Raw genomic sequence first — 12,982 nt, 5'->3', positions numbered from 1 at the left:
GTGAATATAGGATACCTTCTGTTGAAAACTAACTAATGTAAGGGAAGAAAAACTCTATAGCATAATTGGTGAAATGTGGAACAAAATTTTGTTCCCACATTTGCTTATAATTTAGGAAAATAGGAGTAGGATCATTGGTAGTCCATTTCCAACCCATGGTTGGAAAATGAGTGCAGAACCAAATAGCATCGAAGACATATGCAAACATGAAGAATTGGGGAACTCATCTAGAGGAGGGAGCCTTGGTTTGGAAATATTAAGTAATCGCTTTGGAAAAATTCTCAGACAGAATGGTTGCCCAATTCATAATGTGAGAATTAACATAAGCATCAATTAAAGGAACCCAATTGATCGAGAACTTATTATTATCAAGTAGACCATACAACCTACATAGCATAGAGGCTGCAAAATTATAAGGGTTGGCTAAAGAAGCAATGGGGTACGTACCCACTTTATCTTGTTTGAACTTATTGTCTCTTCTCCATTTCTGTATCATTTGAAATGAGTCTTCATTTTCCTTTACAAACTTTGCAACAAACTATTTGTCGTAAATGTCCTGGGCACTAGGTAGCTTGTACATTTGTTGTAAATCTTCGGCTCTGAATGAGCCTAAGACTACATTTTTCACTGTCTTGATAAGTCTGTCTTCCACTTTTGTATTTTCTACTACCCTCTTATCATATCTCTATGGAAAGAGCCTACCCCTTATTGCTATTCAGTGGAGGAAATAGGATGCATCATCTCTGAACTGCACTGCTAATGGTTCTATACTATCAGCAGTTGGTCGAATATCCATTACTTTAGGGTTTTCACTCTCCATCGTAGTATAGATGGTCTGCCATGCAGTGGCACCTCCATTTGCAGTGCATGTTGTATCTATAAAATGGACAACATATCTATGCTTTATTTTTCTACGATAGATTTCTTGGTATGCTTATGCATCACCTTCCAAATGGACATTTCTTCAACGGAATTCCTATTAAAACCAACATCAATTAATTGTTGCATAAAATGAAAGATTTGATGAAATGATGGAACTTTTTAAGAAAAGATCCAGGGAGCGGGTTTAGCATTAATCAACTGGAACGAACACCATGATTACATGCATAGGGATGATAACCATATTAAATCATTATAACCTAACTCGTGTCCAACTTAAAACCTCTATTTAAACATTTTTCAAATCCATCATATCGCATATTTAAAATATAGCGCGAATGAAACATGTTAATGGATCTTGCGATATGCGATATCACTATATCGCACGATCGCACTATCAAGATATCACAATATCAGAGCTTTGATAGGTAACAATGAAGCTCTTGCCATAATATCCTCCGATGTGCGATATGCGATCGGGATGTCGCATGGGAAGTTCAATCATAAGTCGCATATCAGTATTTTGGGAATGTGCTTAACTTTATGAGAGATTTTTCAGCGTAAATCACAAGATCTATCATTTGTCAATGCGTTTCGAACCAACTAGTGTGGTTCATCATCAGGACAAGTTGAAGAACCAGATCCAGCTTTGCATGTTAAATAGCTTGAGCAGAGCCTCCAACGGCTAGCTAGGCCAACGGCTAAAATGGACTAGGGTCCTTACCTCGAAAATAAATATATAAATAATATAAATAATTTAATTTAATAAGGGACTAAATAAAAATATAAATAATTTAATTTAATTGGTAGTTAAAAGGAATTAGAAACTATAAATATTAGAATAAATTGTATAATTAATTATATATAGAGTCATTAACACATTAATAAATACATAGCAAATATAAATAAGGAATAAAACATATGAATAACTATTTAAAGAGTTAAAAAAAAAAACAAACAAACAAACAAACCTTAGAATAAAATCATAAAAATAAATAAAAATATATAAATACATTAAAAAAGGGAGATGAGGGAGGTAGTGTTGAGAGTTGTGTTTGTCATAAATGGGTAGTAGGATGTGATAGGAGTCACGTAGGAGATAGGTTGTGGGTAAGGGAGGGAGGCCATTGATGAGTATGAGGGAAAATGATGGGAAATATGTATTAGATATCTTGATGGGGAGGAGTGAGGTAATTGTGGAGGACACTTGTTTTCCAATGGATCATGGGAGAAATCGAATAAATCATATTTCATGGATGGAATGGAAGGTTGGAACAATATGAGAAGCATAGATATGTTATGGGTAGCAACACTAGAATGGCTTATTGCAATAGGTTCCATGGCTCTATTAATATAAATCCTTTTTTTCATCCTTTGAATATCTTCATATAATTTATTATATAGCAAATAAAATAACATATTCTATAAATGAAGAAAACTATATGATATTGTAGTCTTAATATTTCTCTTGATATATATTTAAATTTTATTATCATTAAACTTATTTGTTTAAATTTTTCTAAATTTTCTACATATTTATTTTAGTGTCATCTATGAAAATCATTGCCCAACATTTTTTATATCTTATTCCTGTTCACAGTTTCTTAGCATTTGTAACAATGTTGAAATTATATGCTTAATTTGTGTATTTTTCCTACTATAAACATATGTTCATTTTGAGGAGATGAAATAAGCAACATTGATGCATAGTAGATTGCAAATTTATAAATCTAACTAGTAAGACAAATATCTACTTGTTATTTTCATGGTCATTACATTTTCTGTATGTGTATATAAATGCCATCAAAGTGACTCCAACCTAATAAGTTTAAGAGTAGTGATATGCAAGGATTGAATAAAATAAGTAGGATAAAAGGGATTGTTGTAAATGAATGGTGGTGGTGAAGGATGGATAGAAGGAGACAATAACACCCAGGAAGGAAATGTAGAAGAGGAAGGAAAAGATTCTAGCTCAAGAATGGGATGAGAGCGTTGGATTGTAAAATTAACTTCATGTGTGGGTCATGGTGATGTTATAGCTATAGGATAAGTAGTATGCATAGTTATAGAATATTAATGACAAGGACTATATTTGGATTGAACTAAATAGGGAGAATTTGTTTCATAAATACCTTGAATAGAGGTCAAACCTTTATAACATCATATGGATAAAATGTTGGCATGAAACAATGACCTCAAAAAGTGGTGGGACTTCTATGATGGTTGATGCAGAGGAGGTGCACATTAGCAGTGCTATCATGCATTAGGATCACAATGAAGTGTTTATTATATGTGGGGAACTATTAAATGTCGAATGTGTCAATGAGGATTTAAATCTCACAAAGTTGGTGAAAACATAGCATATGAGGAGGGTAGATGAGAAGGGTGGACAATTTTGTCTTGTTACAAGGAACAAATTAATGGGGGAGAACAAAGTGGAAATAAAATAATAGATCCATGGATAATGAGAGCCAAGTTAACAAATATGAGATTAATAACTTCAAGAAGGCCATAAATTTAAAATCACAAAGAAAAACATTATAGGAAAATAGATGTCATTTTAAATATAAAATATCTACATAGATTTAGTCAAATATATATATATATATATATATATATATATATATATAGACATATATATATATATAGATATATAGATATATATATACATATATATATATATATATATATATATATATATAGATATATAATGAGCATGAGAGTAACAATAAAATATAATGGTTTCAACTCACCTAAAGATAAAGGTAGTTTCAAATGCTAGTAAGGGATCATCAATTGTGAGAAGATTATGAGAGGGAGATTAAGAAAGTAATTTTTTTAATGTAAATATATATTAGAGTGAATCTCATTGAAAAGTTAGATTCAAAAAGGGCTCTTTGAAAAGTAACAATTTTTTGAGAGTTGGCATTTTATTCAAAAAAATGGGGAAAAATTTAGAAGGGTCCCCATTTGTATTATATATAATGTGGGGGGGGGGGGGGGGGGGGGGGGGGGGGGGGGGCGGGCTATGGGGGGGGTTGTTGTATAGCACAACAATATGTTGCATAGGGCGCAGTGGGGGAGTCATAGCGAGGCTAGACCCAAGGATGGGGGACATTCACAAAGATGGTGGGAAAACCTACCCATGGTTTTTTTATGGGTTTTGATTATAGTTTTGGGCATGATGGTTTTCTGCCCATGGTATTTTGTAGACCTAGTCAAGGGAAAAATGGTTATGTTCTAATCCAGGGTTAATGGATTTGGGTTCATGAATTCTTTGGCATGCGTATATAGGTATTGTAATATTGAAAGAAATATAATGAAAAATCAATCTAGTAGTCCTAGTTTTGGGATCCAGGGGAAAATATCTATGTATATTTTTTTATGTTCTCGCCATTATATATTTTTATATTTTATGAATTCATTTGCAGGTAACTTCTGTAAAGGGTTAAAACCTATATTTTTTTATCTCCCATGTGTTTTTTATGGCTCTTTTTTTTGTCAATCCTATGGAAATATTTAGTATTTTATCCCATCCTACAAATGGAAGGTTTTGCATTTCACGTGTGACTCTTTCTTTTATATTAAGGATGATTTTATTTCCTTTTGCATCAAGGTCTAAATAAGTTATTGATGTTCAATACATAGAAAATCATAAGTATTTTAGTTAATAATGGATTTTATATTTTGTTTGATATCTACCATAGCTTGTGAGCATCAGGCCCTTTCTTGTTTAGCACAACTTAATATTTTTTATTTATATTATTTTAGGTTCCTTTGAAATTAGATTGATGGGGATTCAAGGGATCCTCGATTGTAGGGGCACCATGCTTATTTAACAACTCCATATAGAGGGGGGATTATCAAGCCAATGCAGGTTTAACTTGTAATGGATGGAATGATTTGGGGTAAAAGAAGCACGTTTAAGGAGGATAGGGTTATGATTCAAGTCTCCACCTATAGAAATCCACTAGCATATTCTAAGGTTATGAACTAGGTTTGTAGCACTCATTAAATGCTCCAATAATTTTGAAACATTTTCCCTCCCAACATTATTTTTTCTCCAGGTCAAGAAGTTATGCTAGGAAGTCTAAGAGGGGAATCATAGTGGTCGACGGATCTAATATCCTTGATACTTTTAAGGTAAAGTCAAAATTTCCTTAAAATTAGTATTGTGAGGAGAAACGATATATAATTTGAAGAAATTCTCATAGTAGGATTTCCTATTAGATTAGGGTCCATATATATTATGAATTATGAAAGAATTATCAACATCAACAAAGAAGAATTCAAGGGCTAACCTTGAGTCAATGGACAAAGATGATTTTTTTAGATAATAATATTTTTCCATCCCACTATGCGCCCCCATGAGAATTTAAATGTGTCCTAGGTGATAATGTCCTAGTGAGGGAGGAGTTTCCTTAATAACGATTTTTCCCACAATCCCTTCATCATCATTTCTTAAAGAAAAATAATGTGGGGATGACATAGCTCAACTAGTCTTTTGAGGGCCAATTTCATATAGGGATTGGTCAATCACCTATAGCTCAAAGATAGAAATATCATTTGGAAACAATTAGGGGGATGATGATATAAGGATCCCAGTGATATACCCTTTTTTTCCTGATCCAATTTCATATTTCAACAGTTTCTGAGTTAGGGAGAGGAGGGACATTTGTACATAATTAGGAAGATTCTAATCCCCAACCTCCAAATAACCCAAACCAAAACCAAATTCTTGAAGGAATCCCATGAATAGGTAAAACTTTAGATGATGCAATGGTTTAGTGCGGGAGTGAATTTTGTAGTGAGGGGGAGAGGTCTACAAAGTAGTTGAAGTGACCACCTTTGGGAGAATGGAGATATTGGAAATGGGAGACATCTGGGAAGAGAATATATTGGATGATTGAAGGAGACTGATGGAGATGAGATGGGGGGAGAAAGAGCATGTATGGAGGATAAAAAATCTCAAAGGTTTAAAGTACAGGGTGGGATATTAGAGGGGAATGAAGTAGAAGATAGAGTTGAAGAGGATCAAACATTTGCAAGAAATGAAAGGGGGTGGAAGGTGGGGATTTTCATGGCTAGAGGGGGATGTCCACTAGAACAATCTAACTACATTTTAGGTTCACCCTCTTAGTGTGCAATGAGAATAGGAGGAAGTTTCTCTCAATGAAACTCATAAATGGAAATCCTAGAAGTAGACATGTGTTTTAACCACTTATGATACTTGAAGGGGTAGGGACAAGAGGTGGTGTAGATAACTTGGAGTGGAGTGGAGAGACTGAGAATAACTTGTTGCTATGAACACACTTTTTTTTCTTTATAGAGCACATTCCTTTCCCAAATGACCATGAGTGTAAAAATAACCACGTTTGAAGGGAATACCCTTTTACTCCCAGCTTTGGTGTTGCAACAGTTCCCTTAATTTGATGGAGATCAATTCTGGTAGATCTAGAGTCACATTTATCCCCACTAAAATTCAAGCCAATCCTATTTACCGAATGTGTTTGTAGGAGTGGCCGGCTTCATAAAAGAAGCCTTAGGTATTCCCTATCTCCTTAAATACATCCTCATACTATAAGATCATGGGTAACCATGGTATCCAAAGCCAAATTGGCACAATTTGTTTTTCTAAGTGGGAAGAAACATTTATAAAAAAGATTGAGATATAAATCTTGGAGGCCTAAGATATAATATTTTCCTCACATCCTTAGCATAGTTAGAGATCCATTCCATACATTTCTTAAGAAAAATCAAGTAGAATGGAGAATAACCTAAAAGAGGGAATAAATTTATCTCTATTTGTTTCTGCATAATGGCCACGGACATCATTTTTCTTGAAAACTTACCCATGATAGCAAATTCCTCCATCTTGTGAATGTCATTTGGCTATATGTGTTTTTCAAAAACGAGACTAGGATTTTTTATTTTTCATTTAATTCATTTTCAATAAAGATTTAGAGGCTCACCACTTACAAGAGCCACTAAAGGGGGAGGTTGGGTGGGATCTTCCACAACCATTTATCATCTCTAATGTCAGTATACCCCTAAGGAAAATCAGGAGGGTAGAGTCAAGAGAATGACATCAGATGAAAATTGGCAAGGAAATTGAGGTAATATATAAGTGAAGGCCAATATCCAATTGTGAGTGAGTGGAGGGTGAGACAAAGGAGGATGCAGTCATGAAAATAAGAACGAGGAGGATGTATACATGGGAGATGAGGGAGGTAGTGTTGAGAGTTGTGTTTGTCATAAATGGGTAGTAGGATATGATAGGAGTCACCTAGGAGATAGGTTGTGGGTAAGGGAGAGAGGCTATTGATGAGTATGAGGGAAAATGATGGGAAATATGCATTAGATATCTTGATGGGGAGGAGTGAGGTAATTGTGAAGGACACTTGTTTTCCAATGGATCATGGGAGAAATCGACTAAATCATATTTCATGGATGGAATGGAAGGTTGGATCAATATGAGAATCATAGATATGTTATGGGTAGCAACACTAGAATGGCTTATTGCAGTAGGTTCCATGGCTCTATTACTATAAATCCTTTTTTTCATCCTTTGAATATCTTCATATAATATATTATATAGCAAAGAAAATAACATATTCTATAAATGAAGAAAACTATATGATATTGTAGTCTTAATATTTCTCTTGATATATATTTAAATTTTATTATCATTAAACTTATTTGTTTAAATTTTTCTAAATTTTCTACATATTTATTTTAGTGTCATCTATGAAATTCATTGCCCAACATTTTTTATATCTTATTCCTGTTCACAGTTTCTTAGCATTTGTAACAATGTTGAAATTATATGCTTAATTTGTGTATTTTTCCTACTATAAACATATGTTCATGTCGAGGAGATGAAATGAGCAACATTGATGCATAGTAGATTGAAAACTTATAAATCTAACTAGTAAGACAAATATCTACTTGTTATTTTCATGGTCATTACATTTTCAGTATGTGTCTATAAATACCATCAAAGTGACTCCAACCTAATAAGTTTAAGAGTATTGATATGCAACGATTGAACAACATAAGTAGGATAAAAGGGAATATTGTAAATGAATGGTGGTGGTGAAGGATGGATAGCAAGAGACAATAACACCCAAGAAGGAAATGTAGAAGGAAATATAGAAGAGGAAGGAAAAGATTCTAGCTCAAGAATGGGATGAGAGCGTTGGATTGTAAAATTCACTTCATGTGTGAGTCATGGTGATGTTATAGCTATAGGATCAATAGTATGCATAGTTATAGAATATTAATGACAAGGACTATATTTTGATTGAACTAAATAGGGAGAAGTTGTTTCATAAATACCTTGAATAGAGGTCAAACCTTTATAACATCATATGGATAAAATGTTGGCATGAAACAATGACCTCAAAAAGTGGTGGGACTTCTATGATGGTTGATGCAAAGGAGGTGCACATTAGCAGTGCTATCATGCATTAGGATCACAATGAAGTGTTTATTATATGTGGGGAACTATTAAATGTCAAATGTGACAATGAGGATTTAAATCTCACAAAGTTGGTGAAAATATAGCATATGAGGAGGGTAGATGAGAAGGGTGGAGAATTTTGTCTTGTCACAAGCAACAAATTAATGGGGGAGAACAAAGTGGAAATAAAATAATAGATCCATGGATAATGAGAGCCAAGTTAACAAATATGAGATTAATAATTTCAAGAAGGCTATAAATTTAAAATCACAAAGAAAAACACTATAGGAAAATAGATGTCATTATAAATATAAAATATCTACATAGATTTAGTCAATATATATATATATATATATATAGTTGAAACCATTATATTTTATTGCTACTCTCATGCTCATTTTATATCTATATATATATAGCTATATAGATATATAGATATAAAATGAGCATGAGAGTAGCAATAAAATATAATGGTTTCAACTCACCTAAAGATAAAGGTAGTTTCAAATGCTACTAAGGGATCATCAATTGTGAGAAGATTATGAGAGGGAGATTAAGAAAGTAAGTTTTTTAATGTAAATATATATTGGAGTGAATCTCATTTTCATTATAAAGTGGAGGTGAAACCTTGAGAGGAACATGGAACTAAAAGAAAAGATGCATGAGGTGGAGGAATAGCCCTCAAATAAAAATAAAATCCAAATAGATGTGATATACCAAGGAGAAAGCCTCACAACAAGTGTATATATAAATAAAATAGATGTAGTCTATGAGAAGTGCACACAAAAAAAATCACCTTTAGGAGATTTTATGCTCTAATACAAACTGATGAATGGTAACTTAGAATAGACTCTTTAGTTGTGTGGTGGATGGATTCTTTTTAAGTCTTCTCATCGTAATTGTTAAGGTAGCCCCAACAAGTGAATTTTAAACACTTAAATATCAAAACTTCAAACTATATAGAATATTGGAGGTAGTTTCTCATCAATAGGAAATTGAGTTAGAGACAATAATAAAAGGTAGAATGAGGATGAGTGTGAGCATGAGGGTTGGGGAAAATATTGGGAAATACCTATTTATTAAGTGACTGTGAGGATGGCAGTGTTAAGAATTATGCGACATCCCCACTAAATATATTTTCTAAGCATCTTCCCATTTTTGCATTTTTGACATTAGAAGAATGTTTTGGTGTGTAGAGACTTAGGAAAAGTGGGATTAGTAGACACCACTTTATTTTTGGAGGCTAGGGAGTCCATGCAAACTAGAGAAAAAGGGAAAATTACTTATCTAGTGGAATGTGGGGACAACCAAGGAGGAGTTTGAACCACATGAGGAATTCACACTAGAGGAGAGAGGAGAGAGGAGAGGAAGAGAGGATTAACAGTTGTAAATATCACAAAGAGGCCTCCATTTTGGAATATTTTTGTCTATCTATCCCATGATATTGAACTCTCTTAGAGAGGTTGAGCACAAGAAGAGAAGTCTTTCTTAGCACTAGAATTGCAAGCGAAAATTCCACCCTCATTTCATAGAACTTTAGGTGTCTCCCTAGTGAGGAATTTGGGAGTCAAATTGAGGGTTTGCCTTGAGATGATTGCAAAATTTTCACTTAGTTCTACATGTTCTTTTAGGTGAAAAGGGCATTTCACATTAGCTATTTGGAGCAGCTTCAGTTGGTAGGATATTTAGTGCACTCGTAGCAAGCTTTCCCCTTGTTGAAGTTAGAGATTGGAACCATTTTGTAGAGTTGAAGTGGAGGGTATTAGTTGGGCTGATATTTTTTTCTAGCTATGCACAAAGGTTATTAAGAGGAGGTTGTGTAGGGTTTGTAGGAGTAGAGATTGCAAGAGTTTGGTTCTAAAGATAGGAGTTGTTTCCAAAGAGGAATTTGCAATGATTTCAAAGGAATTTATGTGAAGGATTTGGGGTTCATTCAGCATTGATTCTCTTGCATTGTGAAAAGATGGATAGTCTAGGTAATTAACATTTTTTTGGGGTCTTTGTGTCAGCTAGAATTAGCCCAATATATTTATAGGTTTTTTTGGTTTTGGTGTGAGGATCTCTAGGCTTATTTTACAGAATTTTCTAAGGAGATATGATAGGAAAAAATTCCAGTTCCAGTGGCAGTATATTCTAAGAAGTTTGCATATTTTGTGGGGGGACAGTTCGAACACCTAATCCATCACTTTCTAACCTAGTTTTTGCATAGCTTTCAATAGTAAGCCCATGTTATACCTTTCTTGTTACATTATGTACTCATATTCTAGATATTAGTAAAATGACTCAGTTTCCTTGCCCAGTTTATTGAGTTATTGATTGCGCATGCATGTTTAAATTTTTTATTTGTTGTAGCTAGTTCATTTTTCTCGATGCTAATTGTCATTTCCTAGTTGGAATATTACAGTTGTATCAAAGCACGTTCTTGGCTAGCTATGGGAAAAATAGGAGGTGATTCCACCTAGGTACCAAGGAGTAGTGTTTTACATAAGAAGAGGTAGAGACAAAGGAAGAGGTTGTGGTAGACGAGAGGACATCAACCATTTCTCAGATATAGAGCTTGAGCACAAAAAACAACATGTGGAGAACCAAGAAGGAAATGAGAAGCCTAGGAACGATAACCAAGGATAGCTTTTAGAGGACTTGGTGAGGAAGAACCAATAGTTGATGGGGCAGGACCAGAAGGTTCTAGAGATGATGCAACAAATGATGGGAATGCAAATCCATAACTAACAGGATCAACACAACAATGGAGAAGGTGGTTCCCATATTAGAGAAGGAATCCATGGACATGCATGCACATTTCAGTAGAAAACCACGCATACATATGGCCAAAGTAGTTGGCTCACCATGCCTCACTTTCTAGAAGAACCAAATCGAGGGAAAGAGTTCATCACGTTTGCATATTTAAAGAGGTCATTAGCAGATGGGATTGATGAATATGATTCCTTGGACCCTAAAATTAGAAGGGTTTTATTATTTGGATATTTTTTCCATTTAAAGGAGAGACATAAATCAAGATTTGGATCATCGTCTAAAGGGGGTCAACTGAACCAGAGTTAAGATACATAGAAGCTCGTGGGGGAGGTCATGCTTCCAAACCTTAATGGGTCAGCTAGGAGTTTGACCAAAGAATGGATACAAAATTTAGAAACCTACCTCTATTCAAACCCCATGGATGAGAAAAATGCTATTTTATTTTCCACTATACAGTTGGATGAAGATGTGCAAGAGTGGTGGTACCACATGCTGGTTATGTTGGGGCATGCTAGAATCACATCCTAAAATGAGTTCAAAAGGAGAATTATAAAGTGATTTGACCATAAGGTCCCAAGGTTACACTTTCAGGAGTTGGCTAGCCTAAAGAATACAGGAAGTGCTAAGCCATATGTGGAAGAGGTCCAAATATTAGCCATGATGGTTTCTGACATTTCATAGTCAATACTGATCATGTTATTGATTGAGGGAATGGAAAAAACATTTCATGGTTGGGTGAGGGATTACAAGCCTGTATCCTTGTAGGATGCCATTAACTGTATTAGGGACATGGTTGATGTAGTTGCTAAGGCTAGAGAACTAGTTCCGTCCAAACCTAGTTTTACTAGGAAACGTAAGGACAGTAGACCTTCTGAAAAGGAGTGGGTCAAACATGAACAACTAGATGACAAGATAAAGAGAGACTTTCATAGGCTGAAAAAGCCTGGGGAGGATGAGATGTTAATCAGAGGAAATATCTAGGACCTTGACCATAGAGAGATGCGGAATCATTGTGAGCATGAATAGAGGGCAGAGATAATAGGTAACATATAAGGAGTATCAAAACCGAGCAACAAATAGGGTCAATATGATGCATGGGTAGGTGAAAATGAGATATATTAACAACTGGAGACATCAATGAATCATAAATCATTGATATAGAGTAGGATGGTAAAGGAGGCGAGGAGGAAGAAATATCTAGCGAGGCAGTAGCAGGATGTTGCGATGTCTTTGTGCCAATGTCATGAATGTGCCTGCCAGCAGGTAGAGGGACCTCCTTAGCAACCCATCAACCTACCTCTGAAGAAACTAGTTCGGATGAGGCCAATATACCATGGGAGGAGCCTACCATAGGATTCTGTCTATCGAATCCCTGAATGCTCACTAGGCTATTTTCTCAGTTTTGCTATTGAAGTGGACAATCCTTATAAACATGACCAACTTGATGACAATGATGACACCTGAAAGGTACCCCATCATAGCCTAATATTTTATTTATGATATGCCCCTTATAAAGTAATATATTTTCTCCACAAACCCTTCATGAGTATCCATAGAAACCAAAATCCTGGAATAATTCATTCTTTGAGTCTCTAGATTTGATTTATCATATTCTAGATATTGTTTTAGGTCATCCCCAATGAGGTGAAAGACATCCTCGAACCAGAGTTGCATTGGTAATCCCAGAAGATGTACCCATACTAAACCTGTGCTAATTTGCTCTTGTTGAGGATTAAATAATGGTTTCTGACAATTGAATAGTACTAGAGCCATCTCAATATGCCAGTAGCAAGTGAGGATCGAGGTAGCATGTTCTTCTTGTGAAAATATGAGGGTGAACCATCCCTTTTGGAGGGTTCAAATCAATGGAAGGGTTTCTAAGGCCTA

This window comes from Pinus tabuliformis, chromosome 6 (assembly GCF_031772625.1).
Source record: "Pinus tabuliformis cultivar Carrire ecotype Pingquan chromosome 6, CPIR1, whole genome shotgun sequence".
NCBI classification, from domain to species: domain Eukaryota; kingdom Viridiplantae; phylum Streptophyta; class Pinopsida; order Pinales; family Pinaceae; genus Pinus; species Pinus tabuliformis.
The sequence above is the reverse complement of the archived record's forward strand: the minus strand, read 5'-3'. Positions refer to the sequence as shown.